The sequence below is a fragment of the Mesoplodon bidens genome (assembly GCF_964165515.1).
Source record: "Mesoplodon bidens genome assembly, contig: HAP1_SCAFFOLD_302, whole genome shotgun sequence".
Classification (NCBI taxonomy): domain Eukaryota; kingdom Metazoa; phylum Chordata; class Mammalia; order Artiodactyla; family Ziphiidae; genus Mesoplodon; species Mesoplodon bidens.
The window spans coordinates 151,007-169,316 of NW_027671335.1; positions in this window are offsets into that span (position 1 = coordinate 151,007).

Consider the following 18,310-nt stretch of genomic DNA (forward strand, 5'->3'; position numbering starts at 1 on the left):
AGAGGTCATGAGGAGTGATTATAAATAATATAAGGTGGAGAGCAGTGACTTAAAATACCATTTTTCACCTTAGAATGTGAATACAGGGAACTTTGGGAAACTAGAAAATCTAGAAAGGATTCACTGATAATTATTTATGTTCAATGAATAAAATAAAATGTAATAATATGGCTGAACTCTGACAGATTCACTTTTTCAAAAGTTGCTTTCACACACTTTCACTATTGGGATGTTTGATAAACACACCTTTCCTTCTTTACTTTCTTCTTTCTTTGCAGATACTGGCACCAAACTTTCAAACAATAACAACCTTCCCATAAGTCCCTTGCCAGGCAAGATTAAGGTATAACAATCCAAACAAAGTTTTGAAGAAGATAACTGCTTGAAAGCACAGGAAAAGAGCTGGGTTTCTCTTATTCAACAGTCACATAATGAGTAATGTGCAAATTGGTTTAAAAAGTCTCTCTGCATGAGGGGCTAAGGTTAAGATTAGAACTTCTGAGGCCAGAAGAGCAAAATGACTACAACAATCCACATATTTTCAAGAGCTGCCCTTTGGATGTGAGGCATTGATTTTTCCCACTATTTTTTCAGCAACCCAACTGGTGTCTTTATTAAACGACATAAGAGAATACAGTGTGGCCAAGAAGGCTTAGATTTCCTTAGCCCCAAGTCAGATATTCTCCAGTGACTGTCCACTCAAATGAAAAAGAGAGATTTACAAGAGGAAACTGGATACAACTGAGTGTACTTTAATTTTACCTGAATTATTTGTTTTGTTTTCAATTCTCCGCTGAAGTGCCTACATTAATATATCTTTAAGAGCATTTCCTTAAGTTGAAGTATTCATTCAGTATATTCATTTACTATAATTTAGAAAAGCCAAATGATTTAGACAAATTCATTTCTATATTGCCACAACAGTGTATTGTGAACTAAATGACACCTGGCAGTTCTTTACTCAGATACTAACTCAATTAGAAGGCAGAACAAGGATACCTACCCATTCAGGGAAGGATAGGTCACTTAGCCTCTGTAGCTCTCTTAGGTCTCTTATCATCACAGTAACAAATTGAAGACTAAAAACCATATGATTATCTCAATAGATGAAAAAAAAGCTTTTGAAAAAAATTCAATATCCATTCATGGTAAAAACTCTCCAGAAAGTGGGCATAGAGGGAACACATACCTCAACATAATAAAGGCCATATACGACAAGCTCATAGCTAACATACTCAATGGTGAAAAGCTGAAAGCATTTCCCCTAAGATCAGGAACAAGACAAGGATGCCCACTCTCACCACTTTTATTGAAGGTACTTTTGGAAGTCCTAGCCACAGCAATCAGACAAGAAAAGTCAATAAATAAAAGGACTCCAAAATGGAAAGGAAAAAGTAAAACTGTCACTGTTTGCAGATGGCATGATCCATAGAAAATCTGAAAGACACCATCCAAAAATTATTAGAGCTCAAAAATGAACTTGGTAAATTTGCAGGATACAGAATTTATATCTAGAAATCTACTGTATTTCTATACACTAACAGTGAACTATCAGAAAGAGAAATTAAGGAAACAATCCCATTTACAATCGCGTAAAAAAGAATAAAATACAGAAGAATAAATCTGCCTAAGGAGGTAAAAGACCTGTACCCAGGGAACTATATGACACTGATACAAGAAATTAAAGATGACACAAACAGCTGGAAAGATATACCATGGTCACAGATTGGAAGAATTAATATTGTTAAAGTGACCATCATACCCAAGGAAATCGACGGATTCAATGCAGTCTGTATCAACATAGCAAGGGCATTTTCCACAGACCTAGAACAAATAATTTTAAAGTTTGTATGGAAACACAAAAGATCCTGAATAGTTAAAACAGTCTTGAGAAAGAAGAACACAACTGGAGGAATCATGCTCCCTGGCTTCAGACTATGCTACAAACCTACAGTAATCAAAACAGCATGGTACTGGCACAAAAACATCGATCACTGGAACAGAATAGAGAGCCCAGAAAGAAACCCATGCACTTATGGTCAATGAATCTATGACAAAGGAGGCAAGAATATGCAGTGGAGAAATGTCTGGGCTTCATTAGGGATGGTTTCATCAATTAATTTGTTTTCTTAAATGGACCATACTTTTCCATGTCTTTGTATACCTTGTGATTTTTTTGGTTGAAAATTTGTCTTTCAAATATTATAATGTGGTATCTATGGAAATCAGATTCTCCCACTTTCCCAGGGTTTCCTGGGCTTTTGATTGTTGGAGGCTGTAGTAGTCTGTTTGTTTAGGGACCTTTCCAAACTATTTTTGCAATGACTGTTTTCCTTATCGTATGTATGCACCGAAGTCTCTGTTCCTTTAGTTCATGTTTAGCTAATGTTTTGACAGAGATTTCCTTGAATTCCTGCACCTAAAACAAACAAAAATAAATACACACAAGCACATCCACATGCACACCCAAAACCACACACCTCTGCCCATTGTGCAGATTGCTGGATCACTCCTTCAACATTTAGCTGACCTGCATTGAGTTCAGGGCTCAGCCCATGGTAAAAGCTTAGAGACTCCTCTGGTGTTTTCAGAACATGCATCTTATCTCGAGTATGCATGTGGCTTTCCTAATTTCTCTGGACACATGTGTACTTTTTGTAGGTTCTAATTTCCCAAAGAATCTCCCCCAACTTTGGCTCCTGCATCTTCTGTGGTCTACTGTATTTCAATGCACAGTCTTCTGCCCCAGCCATCTGTGCTTTGTTAGTTCAACTTGCACTTTTTTGAGCATTGACCGCTGCTTTTCCAGACTGTGTTCCAAGTTAGCTAAGACAGAGATAAGCATCTTGTGTCAGTCCTTCAGGTAGCTCCCAGACAGGTTAGAACAGATACACATAATAATCTGAGAGTACAGTCTCTTCTGCTCCCTCCTGAAGCAGGATTGAGGGTCCCATTCTAGGAATGGTCTGCTGTTACTTTAAGACTATCACTGCATTAAGACTCCACCACTTTAAGACCATCACTACACTAACAGTGGATGGGGCAAGGGCAAGTAAAAATGCCACAAAGCTTTCCTGCCATTTTCAAATTGCCTCTTCCCTGGTTCAGTATGTGTTTGGTTGCTATAAATCTTTGGCTGATTTCAGGACTAAGAGAAACTCAAAGAACCCCACAGCAAAAACCAGTATAATCAAACTCTCAGAAGCCAAACGACACAGAAAGAATCTTTTCTCCCAAAGGAGAAAGAAAAAAGAAATTTGTTACAAAGCAGGGATCCTCAAAAAGATTAGAGCTAATTTCCTATATGAAACCACGGAAGCAAGAGGCCAGCCATATTTAAAGTGCTGAAAGAAAAAAAATTGTCCACCAAGAATTCTATATTTGGCCAAACTGGTTTCAAAACGTAGGGAGAAATTAACGCATTCCCAGATGAACAAAGGCTGAGGGCATTTATTTTACAACTTCCTACCACTGCCCTATGAGAAATGTTAAATTGAACCTTCAGGTTGAAATGAAAGGACACTAGACAGCATCTCGAAGCTGTAGAAAGAAATAGAAATCTCCAGTAAAGATAAATACATGGGCAAATACTAAAGCCAGTATTGTGTTATTGGCTTGTAGCTCTACTTTTTATTTCTTACATGATTGAAAAAACAAATGTATAAAATAATCATAAATCCATGTTATTGGGCTCACAAAGTAAAAAGGTGTAATTTGTGACAATAATAATGTAAAGAGGAGGAACAGAACTGTAGAGGAACAGAGTTTCTGTGTGCTACTGAAGTTGGTTTCAATTGAAATTATATTGTTTTAACTTTAGAATGGTAAATGTCATCTTCTTGATAACCACAAAGAAAATATCAATAGACCATATGCAAAAAGAAATGAAAAGGGAATCAAGAGTTCACCACAAGAAAATCGGCTAAGCACAGAAGTCAGTAATGGAGTAAATGAGGGGCAAAAAATGCATAAGACATACAGAAAACAAGCAGGAAATAGACAGAATTAAGTTCTTCCTCATCAGTAATTTTTGAAAAAGTAAGTGGATTAAGCTCTCCAATGAAAAGATAAACATTGGCAGAATGGACTTTAAAAACAACCATAATCCAAGTATATGCTGTCTGCAAAAATCTCACTTGATTTCAAAAGACACAAGTTGCTTGAAAGTTAAAGCATAGAATAAAATATCCCATGCAAATAGTAACAAAAAAGAAGGAAAGAGAGACAGAAAAAGAAAGGAAGGAAGGAAGGAAGGAAGATAGATCTGGGATGGCTATGTTACTATCACACAAAATAAACTTTAAATCAAAAACTATCACAAGAGGAAAAGGAGGCCACTATATGTTGATAACAAGTTCAATCTATCAAGAACATAGAACACCTATAAACATATATGTACCAAACAACCCCCAAATATGTGAAGCAAACATTGACAGAATTGAAGGAAGAAATAGATAGTTCTAAAATAATAGTTGGAGATCAATACCTTGCTTTCAATAGTGGAAAACACATCTAGACAGAAGATCAGTAGAGAGGTAGGGGGACTGAATAACACATTTAACCAACTAAACCTAACAGCCGTATATAGATCACTCCACTCAACAACAGCAGAATACACCTTTTTCTCAAGTACACATGGAACACTCTCCGGGAAAGACCATATGTTAGGCCACAATACAAGTACCAATACATTTTTAAGAAATTGAAATCATACAAAGTATCTTCTTTAGCCACAGTGAAAGGAAGGTAGAAATCAATAACAGAACCATTGATAGCCATTTCCCATCATGCCTGCCACACACGATATAAAGCAATGAAGGGAAAAACATAATTTACCACTTAGAAAAGTGGGAAGGAGGACATACCATTGACACAGAGTGTGTGCTGTTTCCCATTGTCAGGGATAGAAATAAATTAGCATCATTTATTCATTAGTGTGTTAATTTCTTGGTCAATCATTGGGCAGCCAGTGTTTCTGCCTGATGGGAAGATTTCCTATACTCAGTGTTGAGTGGAGCCAACCTTGAAAGGGACATTTTAAAGGATTATACTGTGATGGGCTTCGCAGTACCCTTCCTCCTATGCCAGTATTTAGGCTGGGGTATTTCCATGGATTGTGTACAATCGTAGGCCCCAGTTCACCAGAATTTAGCTTGACTCGTTCTGTTAGTACATTCCCTCAGTACTTTGTCTTTTGTATCCTTTTGCATTTACTTCATTCTTTATTATCACTGCAAAACAACTTTGTTTCCTGTTCAGATGCCAAAAAGTGGATATCAATACCTCCTGAGTTTTACACATCACAGATCAGTTTTGGATATCAGGGACAGAGACAACAGCTATTTCCAATGACTTTGAGACATACTTTGAACATGTGATTAACATGTTGAGTGTTGAAATGTGTGTCGAGCTCATTACACGTGCTCTAAAAGGTTTCAAACTGCAAATATTTAAAAATCTCTATCTTTGAATCGTTTTCCTGTGCTGTCCCTTTGTGTCAGACTGTTAATGTGCAGTCTGGCACCTTCAAATAATGTGGCTTTGTAACCAATTATTTACATGTTGTTTTATCCACAGAGAATCTTTTTTTAAAATAAATTTATTTATTATTTATTTTTGGCCGTGTTGGGTCTTTGTTGTGGCACACAGGCTGTCTCTAGTTGGGGCGAGTGGGGGCTACTCTTCGTTGTGGTGTGCGGGCTCCTCATTGCTGTGGCTTCTCTTGTTGTGGAGCACGGGCTCTAGGCGCTGGGACTTCAGTAGTGTGGCACACGGGCTTCAGTAGTTGTGGCTCATGGGCCCTAGAGCACAGGCTCAGTAGTTGTGGCACACGGGCTTATTTGCTCTGCGGCATGGGGGATCTTCCCTGACCAGGGCTCAAACCCATGTTCCCTGCACTGGCAGGTGGATTCCCAACCACTGTGCCACCAGGGAAGTCCCCGCACAGAGAATCTTAAGGTCAAAACATACAACTCGATTAACTACACTTCCTCCTGTTCACATTTCCCTCATCTTTTCTTCATCTTCTGTCTATGTTTCCTTGGCCCTGTTTATATTAAGTGCTCTTGCCATTATATTTGATTGTTTGTATTATGGTGAGTTACCACAATGCTTTATGAGACACGCTAGGATATAAATGCATTTAAGTAATATATATATATATATATATATATATATATATATATACACACACACACATATATATGTAGCTTGCTTGAGTGCAGTGTTTTTTGTTTTCTGTACTGAATTCATTAGCATGGGTTGGTATAATATTTAGCATAGGTCGATATGTAATTTGTAAACTAATAAAGTCTTAAAAGTGAGGAAATAAGTCTTTCAAATTTAATTATTTATTTTAAAGAGCAGAATAGCATACATAAACAGGTGTCTACTGAAAACTTGTATTCTAATTTGGAACTCTCATGAACACCTATTCTTCTGTTCTTCTAATGGTATGATCGTAGGCCATTTGATTATTTTTATTTTTATGGCTTTAACTTTGGAATAATGAAATATTCGTAAATTTTAAAAAGTATTTTTCTTTATTTGATGGGGGTGGGATACTGGAGAAATGAAAGGTCAAACACCTATTGAGGAATCCATACTTGTCTATATAGTGTGTACTTTTATTTCAATAACTGATTTAAAATTTCTAAAAGGATGCTATAATAAGTTATTATGCCATTTTACAGACTGAATTAAGTGAATTTCAGGGAGGTATGAAACTTGCCTAAGGCTATCCAGCTGCCAAGTGGTAGAAGTGAGAATTAAATCCGGGTATACCTATCGCCAAAGTTGCTGCTCATCTCTTTACATCATCCACTTTGAATAGCCAATGCTTTTCTGCTTACAAATATGACTGAGGTTTCCAGACAGTCAACATTGCTTTTTAATCAGATAGAAAAATTACTGTTGCTTCTCTAAAGACATATTCCTTTTCCATTAAGTGACTTTAGTTGTTCAGATAATACTTCCAGACAGTAGTCATCATACAGTTGGAGACTAAGAACAGAACTCAGGGATGTGTCTAGCACTCAGTAAAGACCAACTGGGCTCACTGATGGTACTTACGGTCATTTCCTCTAGACTAAAATAATCTTATTAATAAGAGCCTAATAATTCACAGTACTGCCCTTGCCTGATTGTTTGTTCTTCTCCCTCTATCACTCTCTCTTTCCCCATATGATTATTATTTTTGACAATTTTTGGTGAATTAAATTCAGGGATTAGTATTCAGGAGCGCTAGTCACAAAAGCAGAGAATCTTAGCTCACACCAAAGGAAGAAAATAGAGAAAAAGTATAAATTATAATGAATACACACATATCACATGTGTACCAACTATATGTTGCACTCCTCCAAAATCTATTTCGTATCTGCACATTTATTGTATATTAGCAGTAAGACAAGAAATGAGCGTAATGCTCTGTTTACAAGATACAGAAAACAGACCCAAATATGGAAATTACTAGCAATGAGAATGGGGAAGAAAGACTACAACAAGGAATGTAGATGATATTTTTGTTTCTTAGCTATGATGCCAAATATTGAACTTTCAACTTGAGACAAGGAGGCCATAAAAAGTTGTATTAGTTTCCTAGAGCTGCCATGACAAAGTCCCAGAGACTGAGGAGGTTAAACAACAGAAATTTACTCACTCACGGGTGTAGAGGCTAGAAATCTGAGATAAGGTGTCAACAGGATTGATTTCTTCTGAGGTATCTCTTCTTGGTTTGTAGATGCCATGTTTTCCTTTGGTCTTCACATGGTCTTCTCTCTGTGCATGTCTGTGTCCTAATATTTTCTTTTTATAAGGACACCAGTCATATTGAATTAGAGCCCACCCATTTGACCTCATTTGAACTCAGTTACCTATTTAAGGGCCTTATCTCCAAATACAGTTAGATTACGAGGTATTGGGGGTTAAGACTTCCACATATTAACTTGAGCAGGACACAGTTCAGGTGATAATAGAAGATAAGAGTAATTTAAGCAAGTAAGTAACTATTGTTTACAGTGAGTTGCTTAAGGATATGTATTTACTCAAGAAAAACAAGAAGAAATTACATAACACTCTGTGTTATACAAAGATATTAAATTAATCATCATAACATCCTGTGAGATGGGCATTAAATTAGACTAAGCAAGAGTAAGCAACTTATCCAGAATTGTATAGTTGGTACTTTCCAGAATTTAAACCAGGTATTTTCCCAGTTCCATTCTACGTTATATATTCATTTCATTATTTGAAATGAATTTTGAGTCTTCATTTTGCTTAGTTCCTGAAGTTATATGGGGATAGAATGGAGTTGGATATTTTCAGTGACATTCACACATGGGGAAGGAAATTGAGTCCAGAAGCTTCAGCAGTGTTTCCATGGAGAACGCTAACAACAGAACCAGAAACACCGTTATCCTTTTGGTTCAGTGATCTTTCCTATAGCACTACAAGAATCAATTTTAAGAAGCCCCATGTTTTCCAAACTTTCACCAATGGGCTCTGTAGGGTCCTCTAACAATATCTAAGAGACTAACTAGTTTCACATTCCAAGCCACTTAAGACAAGGAGTTCTGATTGTTCTCTGTGAGGAAATCAAGTGACAATCATAGCTGGTAATTTAGGATAGTTTCTTCAGGGCCCAGGCCAAACCTAATACACAAGTGATAACCATTGTTAAGTGCATCTTTGACAAGGATTCATCAAGTATCAAAGAGGTCTATAAATTGGGAGAAATTATGATCAAAGACAAACATAGACCACAGATATCTAATTAATGCTCAATTATTTATGAGTTTAACTTTGGTTAACCTCATTTTCCTTCTTCTAGACAATTTCCAATTCATCTCCACAAAGAGACCAGAATACTTACCTTCCAAAACAAGATTTATTGTGTTCCTTTAATTCAAAGCATACAGTGACTTCTACATTCACTCCACCAAGTTTTGCTAGGAGAGAAAAGGAGACATTATATTTTATCTTGAATTACATATGCCACCATACTTGACTTAGCTCATCCTACTGGAAGCACTTTGACGGCAGATTCTACAGTCTGGTCTGACATCCTCTACGGAATCAAGCCAAGGGAATCACACATAGTTACAGCTGGAAAAACGTTTGTTCTGGGTTGATACTTTTAGCCTTTACCACCAAGACTTTATCACCAAGATCTATCTTGACAGCCTCTAAACAGGAGACCTTCTTGCCTTCCGTTTTCATATTGACAAGGAAGGTAAAGGGAAGAACTGAGAAGTACCCAAAGTCAGCTAGCAGCCAGCACAGATAAATCATCTGTGGAGATATTGTTTCTTTCAAAAGATATAAACATAAGAGGAAGTCCTAGTGTTTGAAACAATTGTGCATAATAAAATACTCCATGAAAACCTAGAAATCCAGATGCAGATCAGTAACATACTGGCTAAATAAGCTGTTATGTTCATGCAATGGACAAGTGTACAGACATTAAGAAGAACGCGATACTCTTTTCTATGAGATTCTCTTTTCACTGAACTCATCAGTGCTGCAAAAACAATGTTACATAATACTTTTTCTTTAACATTATATCAGGCATCCTCATCTTGTCCTGCATTTATTGCCAGTGTTACTAAAGTTTATCATTTACCTCTTTCTCTTGTAGACATATAATTTCTTCTTATTTTGGAAGCATTCATCAATCCCTATTTTACTCTTTCTTTTAAATTACAAATGAATATTGAATTTTATAAACTATCTTTTGCGGGATATTTCAAGTGATTGTATAGTATTGCTCTCCTTGGACCTTGTTATATGGTAAATTATATTTTGTTATTTTATATATGCTATTTATTATATGTCGTATTATGTTTACTAATTACATTTATTATATTATAATTACATTATAACTAAGGTAGCATTTTGTTTTAGATAGGCAAAACAACCAGTGGAATAGGAAGCATCTTAAAATTAGATGCAAGAGCATAAGGGAATTGAGTTTAAAATAAAATTCACATTTTGGATCAGCAGCAAAAATTATTCAAGAAAAGTGGGAAAATATGGCTATCATTACTAAATTCTAGATACAGCAAGTAGTTAAAAGTTAAAAAATAATGAATCTGTAAAAGTATCAGAAACCTGGGAGACATGAAATAAAGTATTCATGAGGAATACCTTTCTCAGATACAAAGAAAAAAGGATACATTTAATGATATAAGAAATAAAATTTGTCTCATGGCAAAATGCACTACAAAGGTCAGAAAACAAGCAAAAGAAATTGGGAAATATATTAAGAAATGGATATGCTTTCTTTACAACTTTTGAGGAAGCACATGTTTCTTTTTCCTTTAACCTGTTATGGGGGTATTAATCTATAATGTAAGTGCATGGTTCCTTTCCTTTAACCTGTAATGTGAGACTTAATCTATATGGTAAGTGCATGGTTCCTTTCCTTTCATCTGTAATGTGAGTGTCAACATGGGGCACTGTTTCCAAGCACAGACTTTGGATGTTCCTGTACTGGTCCCATCACTGACCATCCACAAAAACTTACAAATGTTGCTTCACTTTCCTGGGGGTTAGAGTCTTAGCTAAGAAATGGAAGCAAAATAGAACTTTCCCGCAGGGATGATAGAAGGTTTAAAGGAGTAAATATGTAAGTGACTTAGCACAGTGCCTAGTACAAGAGAGATCAATATAAGTACTTATCATTTTTTAAAGAGACAGATGAAAGAAATAAAATGTGGTGTTTTCAATCTATTGATATATATCCTTGACATTAAACTACCTTTTCATTCATTGGATTACCTAACTTGCTCATGCTTTTTCTTACTCTAGTGAACTTGGGTAGCTAATATCATAGTTTAAAATTTTTGCTTTTATATTTACAAGTAAATTTGACCTGTAAATTTCTTTTTCCTTACAGTCCTAATCTATTTTCAGTATTAGGATTTTATAGACTTCATAAGATGAATAAAGGAGAATTCTTCCTTCGCTATCTCTAGAAGATTTTCTTTGTTCATATTGATGTTATCTGTTTAATAGAAGTTCCATAGAATTCACCTCCCAAATGATCTGGCTGGGTCTGGTATTTTCTTGGTGAAAGGTTGTAAACTATTGACATAATTCCTTTACTGGTGAAAGAACTCCAGCTATAAATTTCCTCTTGTGTCAGTTTTGGTAAACTTTAGGAGCTAGGAAATTGTCCACTTTACAGAAATGTTCAAATTTACTGGCATTTCATATATTCTCTGCTCTAACATTGTCCTGATTCTTTCTGTATATTATTTACTTATGTTTTTGTTTTGCTTAATCAAAGTGTGTTTTTTAAATCTTTTCAAAGAATATTCTTTTGACTTACTAAATCACCTCAATTTTATACTTTTTTCTGTTTTATTAAGTTCTGCTCATATATTTATTATCTATTTTTCTATGTTCTCAGGGTTTATTGTTTTACTCTTCTGATGTCAATTAAAACACTTGGTTATTAATTTTAAGAAATCTTTTTAGTTATAAATAGTTGAACTTTTTGAAGATTCCAGATTAGTTGTAAGTATCTAAGGGTCAGCTCGTCCACACTGTTGCTAGCCTAAGGCTTAGTTCACCCTACCGCAATGTATATATTGACATGTTTTCCCCTTGACTTTCTGTGTTTTGCTACTTCTCACTTTTCTTTGGAGAGAAGCCCTTTGACATAACCTTAACTTATTTTACAGCCAATAAGTCTTTAAAGTAATGTGTATTTTTTAAAGATAAATCTACTTATATAATTAGGCAGAAAATCTGACCTGCCATATTTTTAAAAACAGCATAAATTCACACTTCTCCATGATTAATCTGCTGTATTACACAACCTTCGAGTTTTTAGCTTTACCAATGGCATGTACTTGAAAAATGTTTTAAAGATCCTACCCAGTCTTTTAAAACATCCTTGTTCCTTGTTTCAGTTCTAGTTTTATGTGTATTTTCTGCCTTGCACCTGATTATTCCAACATCTGATGGATGGCCTTGGGAATATAATTCTGGTATTGATTGTTTTTTGCTGATTCTCTCCACTTCTAGCTGATTTCTTCATTATTGTGTAAATTTAGATCATGAGCTCATGTTTAGCTAAACTTTATCTGTGGGAATGCTATAGGCCTGTGTTGAAGGTCTACCTCTCCAGAAAGGGTTTAGTTCTGTGTTTGGAATACCACCGATTTGGGAGCATTTTAAGTTAATTTCTTAGCTTCTGTTTGCAAGACCGCACATAAATTTGCAACCCAAACACTGGGAACACAGATCTGGGGTTCAGAATTCTCAAGATTTCCTACCTGTTTCCTACCCAGAGCAGAGGCCAAGAGAATTTGGTCTTAGTCTCCCTTTGCCAACAGATATTTTTTTCTCCTGGCACACCCTTTCATTGAAGGTGAAACTAGGGATAGATAGGTTTAGTTCTAACTTCCCATCTAGTAGGGATGGAGTCTTACCTCCTGCCTCTCACGTGGTTATGGCCATTTATAAACAAGTCTCCATGTCAGGTGTGTCACTAAACTATGGCCTGTATTACAAATCCAGACACAAGCCTATTGCTATGGCCTGTGAGCTATGAATAATTTTCACATTTTAACTGGTAACATTTTAAATGGTTACCTAAGTACCTAAATAATATCCTCAATTTTGCTCTTTGGTCTACAAAGCCTAAAATATTTGCCACTTGGCTCCATAAAAACAGGATTTCCAGCTTCTGTTCTAAGCTATCAAGATCTTCAACCCACTCCTAATATAGCTATAACTCTCATACATGTACCACCCTTCTTTCATGGGTCCTGGAAATTTCTACTGCATACTTCAAAAATCAACCACACACTTAAAAATAAGTTGTGTACATTTAACCTAGCATACCTAACCCTTTTCCTTCAGGAGAGTTTTTCAAGTCATCTTGCCCACCATATTCTTTAGAGCTTCATTAATAATGGCAAAAAATTAAAACAACTTAACATTCAACAAATGGGAATTGTTCATAACAATTATAGAAGCACATACAGTAGAAAACTATAAACTCTTATTGAAACAGTGAGACATAACTAGTTTTATTCTTAGAGAACTATGTTTATTTAGGTCCCTTTTGTTTAAATAAGTATATTTCTGTGTATGTATGTATATAGTCATGTATTTATATACACATACATTATTTGTATGATATAGTTATATAAACGTATGAAATACATACCTATACACATACCTTTGATTTATATTTGTATACATACACAGGAATATAATTATATATATTATATAGTTATATACATTGAACTGAAAACTGGTAGTATACATATATATCGTGTATAAATGTGTGTCGTCTATGTGCATGTGTAGAAAAGCAGGTTGAGAGATATGGAAGCATGAGTTAGACAGGGTTCATGATTATAAAAGTAGTTATGTGTAGGTAGTGAGCTTAAGGCCCATTTGATTGAAAATATTGCATATTTTTACATCAATTGTTAGGATGAACAGATTCCTATGTAAATAAAATTATAAATAGCTATACATACTTGTATGTGTAATGTACAATTAAAATGTATATAGTTTTATAGATGTATTATATTTATATTACATAATATAATTGTCTTATACTAATACATTACGTATTGTGTTATATAGAATATATTAACTCTAGTGTATTATATCAGATAATAATAAATATATATTTATAATATATATAAATATATATTTATAATTTATATATTATGATATAATTGTTTTATAATCAATATTACAGGATATATCTTATTAATATTATGAACATATTAACCATATAAATACATTTCATTACCCATATATTTTGTATATAATATACGCTAGGCAAAAATATATATTAATATAATACATAATTGTTATACATTAATATAAATATTAGCATATTAAATTTATATATCAATATAATATTTAATATTGGTATATTTATATTATATTTAATATATACATAGCTAATGCTCTTTAAAGCCATCTGCTACAAGTAGAATAAGACCAGGAGTATGGCCAAAGCAAATTCTAAAAATATTAGATTACTTCTATTCATTTATATGTCATTTTCCTGGAATCTGCATCTGGCTATTAGAGAGGACACACAGCAAAATCAACACAAAGTGCCCAGGAGGACATAGGATCCTTTACTTATCGGAGCCTCAAAGGAAACACAGTGCTATCCAGTCCCCCATCAAAGAGCCAAGAGCAAACCTTGAAGCACCCAGTAAAAGCCCATTCAAACAAAAAAGCTTTCCCACTTAAACTGGAAAAAGTTAAGTTCCCAAGAGACCCCCTACACCAACCACCGAAGCTCATTTGGCAGTAAAAACAAAAATGTTCACCGAACAACAAGAAACCCAAAACAATAGTTGTTTTAGTACAAACAAAAAAAAAGCAGCTAATTAGTGTCTCTCCTGTTTGAAAGAAGGGGGTGGGAAGTGGGCAGAAGACCTGATAGGAAAGATAAAAAGAAAAGGAAAAGGAAAATAAGTTTCCAGTTTGACACTCAAGCTGTCTTCTGCATCCATTTTGTCAAGACCACCAAGTCAATGTGGAGGCTTTTTCCTCTTTCCCTTTTCTTTTCATGAGACTGATTGCAACCAGCACTGCAGATTCCATCGAATTAAGGAACGCTGTTGCCTACATGTGTGAATGAGCTGTGAGTAAAGTACTGAAGTAGAGGACACCTGAAGTGAAACGTCTTCATGAATGTCCATGTGGCTGAGCAGGAAGTTAACCTTTCACAGATGTGCTAAAGAAGAAGAGTTGGCTTTTATTTTATTTACTTTTCCCTGGACTGTGTTGAATGACTATCATCTACAAGTTCAGGCTACTTTTTGCTGAGGATTAATGCACTGGGAGAGCTGAGAGAAAACTGAACAGTAGAGCTGTCTTTTTCTTGACCACTTCACCTTACTTCCCCAAACTCTAAGTCTTTCCCTAATTCTTTCTCCTTTTTATTGTAGTAAAATGAACAGAACACAAAATTCACCATTTTGATCATTTTACAATTCACTGTACCATTCAGTGGAATTTAGTACTGTCCCAATGTTGTGCAAGTATCACCGCTGTCCAGCTGAAAAACATTATCATCACCCCAAGAGGAAACCTACACCCATTTTAAGGAGCCATTCCCTATTTCCCTCTGTTCCAAACCCCTGGCAACCACTAATGTATAATATTTGCCATGTGTATGGATCTGCCACTGCTGGACATTTCGCATAAATGGAACCATATCATATGTAGCCTTTCCTGCCTGATGATAAGTTGTGCAGTGGTAGGAAAAACTAAAATGCGATGTACTGTATGATGTATGTTTTACTGAAGTGGCTTGGTCAGATTATAATGATTTATGATAAAATCATGTAAAGCAAGCATCACAATTCTCCAGGAATGTTCTGAAGAATGCTAATGTTAATTATGAATATGTGAATCCCAAATCTTTCATTTGTATTGACCCTATCTCATTAATTCTTCTCCCAACACTGCTATAACTAGAGTTGAGTTCTAAAATGTACCTTCCTCTTTTCCCATAGAAATTGTCCCACAATTTCAAAAAGTTCTCAAAGGTGAAAAAGTGCACACGACGTTTATCACGTTTGCAAATGCCAAGGGAAATGCTAAGCTAACACTGTCCAAAATGCAATATTCTTCTGTGAGAGCACCCAACTTTAAACAAATACACATATTCTAAATACAGCTTAGATCTGTGACATGTTTTGGCCACTGAAGTATGAGCAGACATGATGGCCTTAAATGAGCAGAAGAGGCCTTAAATGGGCTTGTGCGGTTGGGCTCACCTCTTATGTTTCAGTGAACTTTTAGAGAAGACAGGGCCTGGGAGCTGCGGCCTCACAGTTGGGCTCCAGACGAAGAGGTGTGTGACAGACCTCAAACTGACCCAAAACACGGAGCAAAACTAGCCATCTAGAGGTCTAAAAGAGAGCCACTGCAGCTAGCCCATAGGTCCAAGAGAAATAAATTCTTGTTTATGTAACTGACTTTGGTGTGATTTGTTCCAAAGCATTATCACAGCAAGAGCTGACTAACACAACATCCTCCAAATCATTGTTATGTAAATGGATGCCACCATGCCTACATGTAAGGCAACTGTGTACTCAAATTGTGAGAATTCTTGAACTCTTGGTGCCTCTCCAACACAATGTACATGGCTAAATTTCCACAAATAAGTTCACTAATATACCACAAAGATCTCCCTAAACTTTTATTAAATGTAATGCAAAGTTCTTTCTTTTCATTTTCTGCTTCTCCATGGTTAAAATGCTGTTTATCAATGTAAAACGGTTCTTGCCGTTTGGCTTCTGTCGTTAGAGTCTTTTGAACTCTTTGGCTTTTCAGCTCCTAGGCTGTAACATTTGAATCAGCAAATGCCCCAAGGAGAAAAGCTGCACCAAGTGTCAAGCTTGCGTCTGTGTTTCCCTTCTCTCCACAACTTGGCGCACATGTCTTGGTGTCTCTCTAACACTCAGACGCCAGCGAACAGAAGTTTTCCTACTCGATCCAGCTTGTCTAAAATTCCTTTAGACTTCGCCTGATCTTATGTTATTATTCAACTATCATCTCAATTACCCCAGGAAGAAAATTTACAATTTTTAGAGAAAACAGAACCCTGGTACACTGTTGGTCGGAATGTAAACTGGTGCAGCCACTGTGGACAACAGTATGGAGGGTCCTCAAAAACTAAAAATAGAACTACCATATGACCTCGCAACTCCACTCCTGGGTATAAATCCAAAAAGAACAAAAACACGTGTTTTCAAAGACATGTATTTGAAAAGATACATGCACCCCAATGTACGGAGCATCAGTATTTACAATTACCAAGATATGGAAGCAACCTAAGTGTCATCAACTGATGAATGGATAAAGAAGATGCGGTACATATAACCAATGGCATACTACTCAGCCTTAAAAAAGAAAGAAATGTTGCCATTTGCGGCAACATAGATGGACTTGGAGGACATTGTGGTAAGTGAAATAAGTCAAACAAAAACAAACACTGTAGGATATCACCTATATATGGAATCTAAAAAATACAGCAATCTACCGAATATAACAAAAAGAAGGGGAGACACAGATATAGAGAACAAACTAATGGTTGCCAGTGTGGAGGGGGAGGAGGGGGCAATACGGGGTGGGGAAGTGAGAGATGTAAACTACTGGGTGTACGATAGGCTCAAAGATGTATTGTACAACACAGGGAATATAGCCAATATTTTGTAATAACAGTAAATGTAAAGTGACCTTTAGAAAGTATATAAAAAATTTTTAAAACAGAAATCATACTGAAAATTGGAAACAATTTAAATGTCCATCAACAGGAAAATGCACATATAAATTATTGTACTTCCCTACATGGGAATCCTACATAGTGAGGGAAGTACATGAACTAGACAGATCTTTATGTGTCAGCATGGATGAACCTAGCAAAGATAACACTAAGAAAAGCAAGTAAGAAGAGAAAGCATAGTAGAATACTATATGAGGTTGAAGAATACTTAAAAATGTAGCCTAAATAGAAAGACATCCATGCAGTGATGGAGACCAAGTTCAGAAGAGTGGTTACCCAGGGTCAGCTGGGGAATGGCTGTGTTTGGGAAAGTGGTCACAGCAGGCTCTTCAAGAGGAATGGTAATGTTTCACTTCACACGCTGGCTGGAGGACGGAGGAGTGTCTGCGATATTATAATGTGAGCATGCTGCATGTGAAAGCCATTTCTGACCACATCTAGGGGATCTGATACGCGGGAGCTGGTAGTGGGTGGAGGCATCCAGAAGGTGGTGGTAGAAGAGGAACGTTGTATGCATAACGCCTAAGGCCTGACCAGAGAACGACCACTGTTCTAGAAACTGGACACAAATCCAACTTCTACGACCAATGTTACAAGACAAACTGAGGCATATTGAAAATAAGACTTTACGTGAGCAAAAATAGATTCAATTCAGGCACCACCAAAGCGGAAATGGTGAGGAGCACTCCAGCCACAGGAGCTGCAGAGATGTTTATTTTAAAAGGGCAGAAGCAAAGCAAGGAAATGACTGACTGGCTATAACTTTAAAGCCTAGCTGGTGGTTTGTGACTCGTTGTCCTCAGCAGTGTTCGCCACCCTGAGGCATTGACAGGCTTAGATTTTTGTTGGTTTACATAGGCGGCCACATCACTAGAGCCACCGCAGGCTAACGGCCTCCTTGCAGGGTTAATTTACTAACACCAGTTGTCTGAGTCCTTACTCTTACTCAGTCACTTCACTTCCTACGCCTCAGTTTCTCTTCTGGAAAGTGGATATTCAGTAGTAAATTCTCTGTGGAGTTGTCAG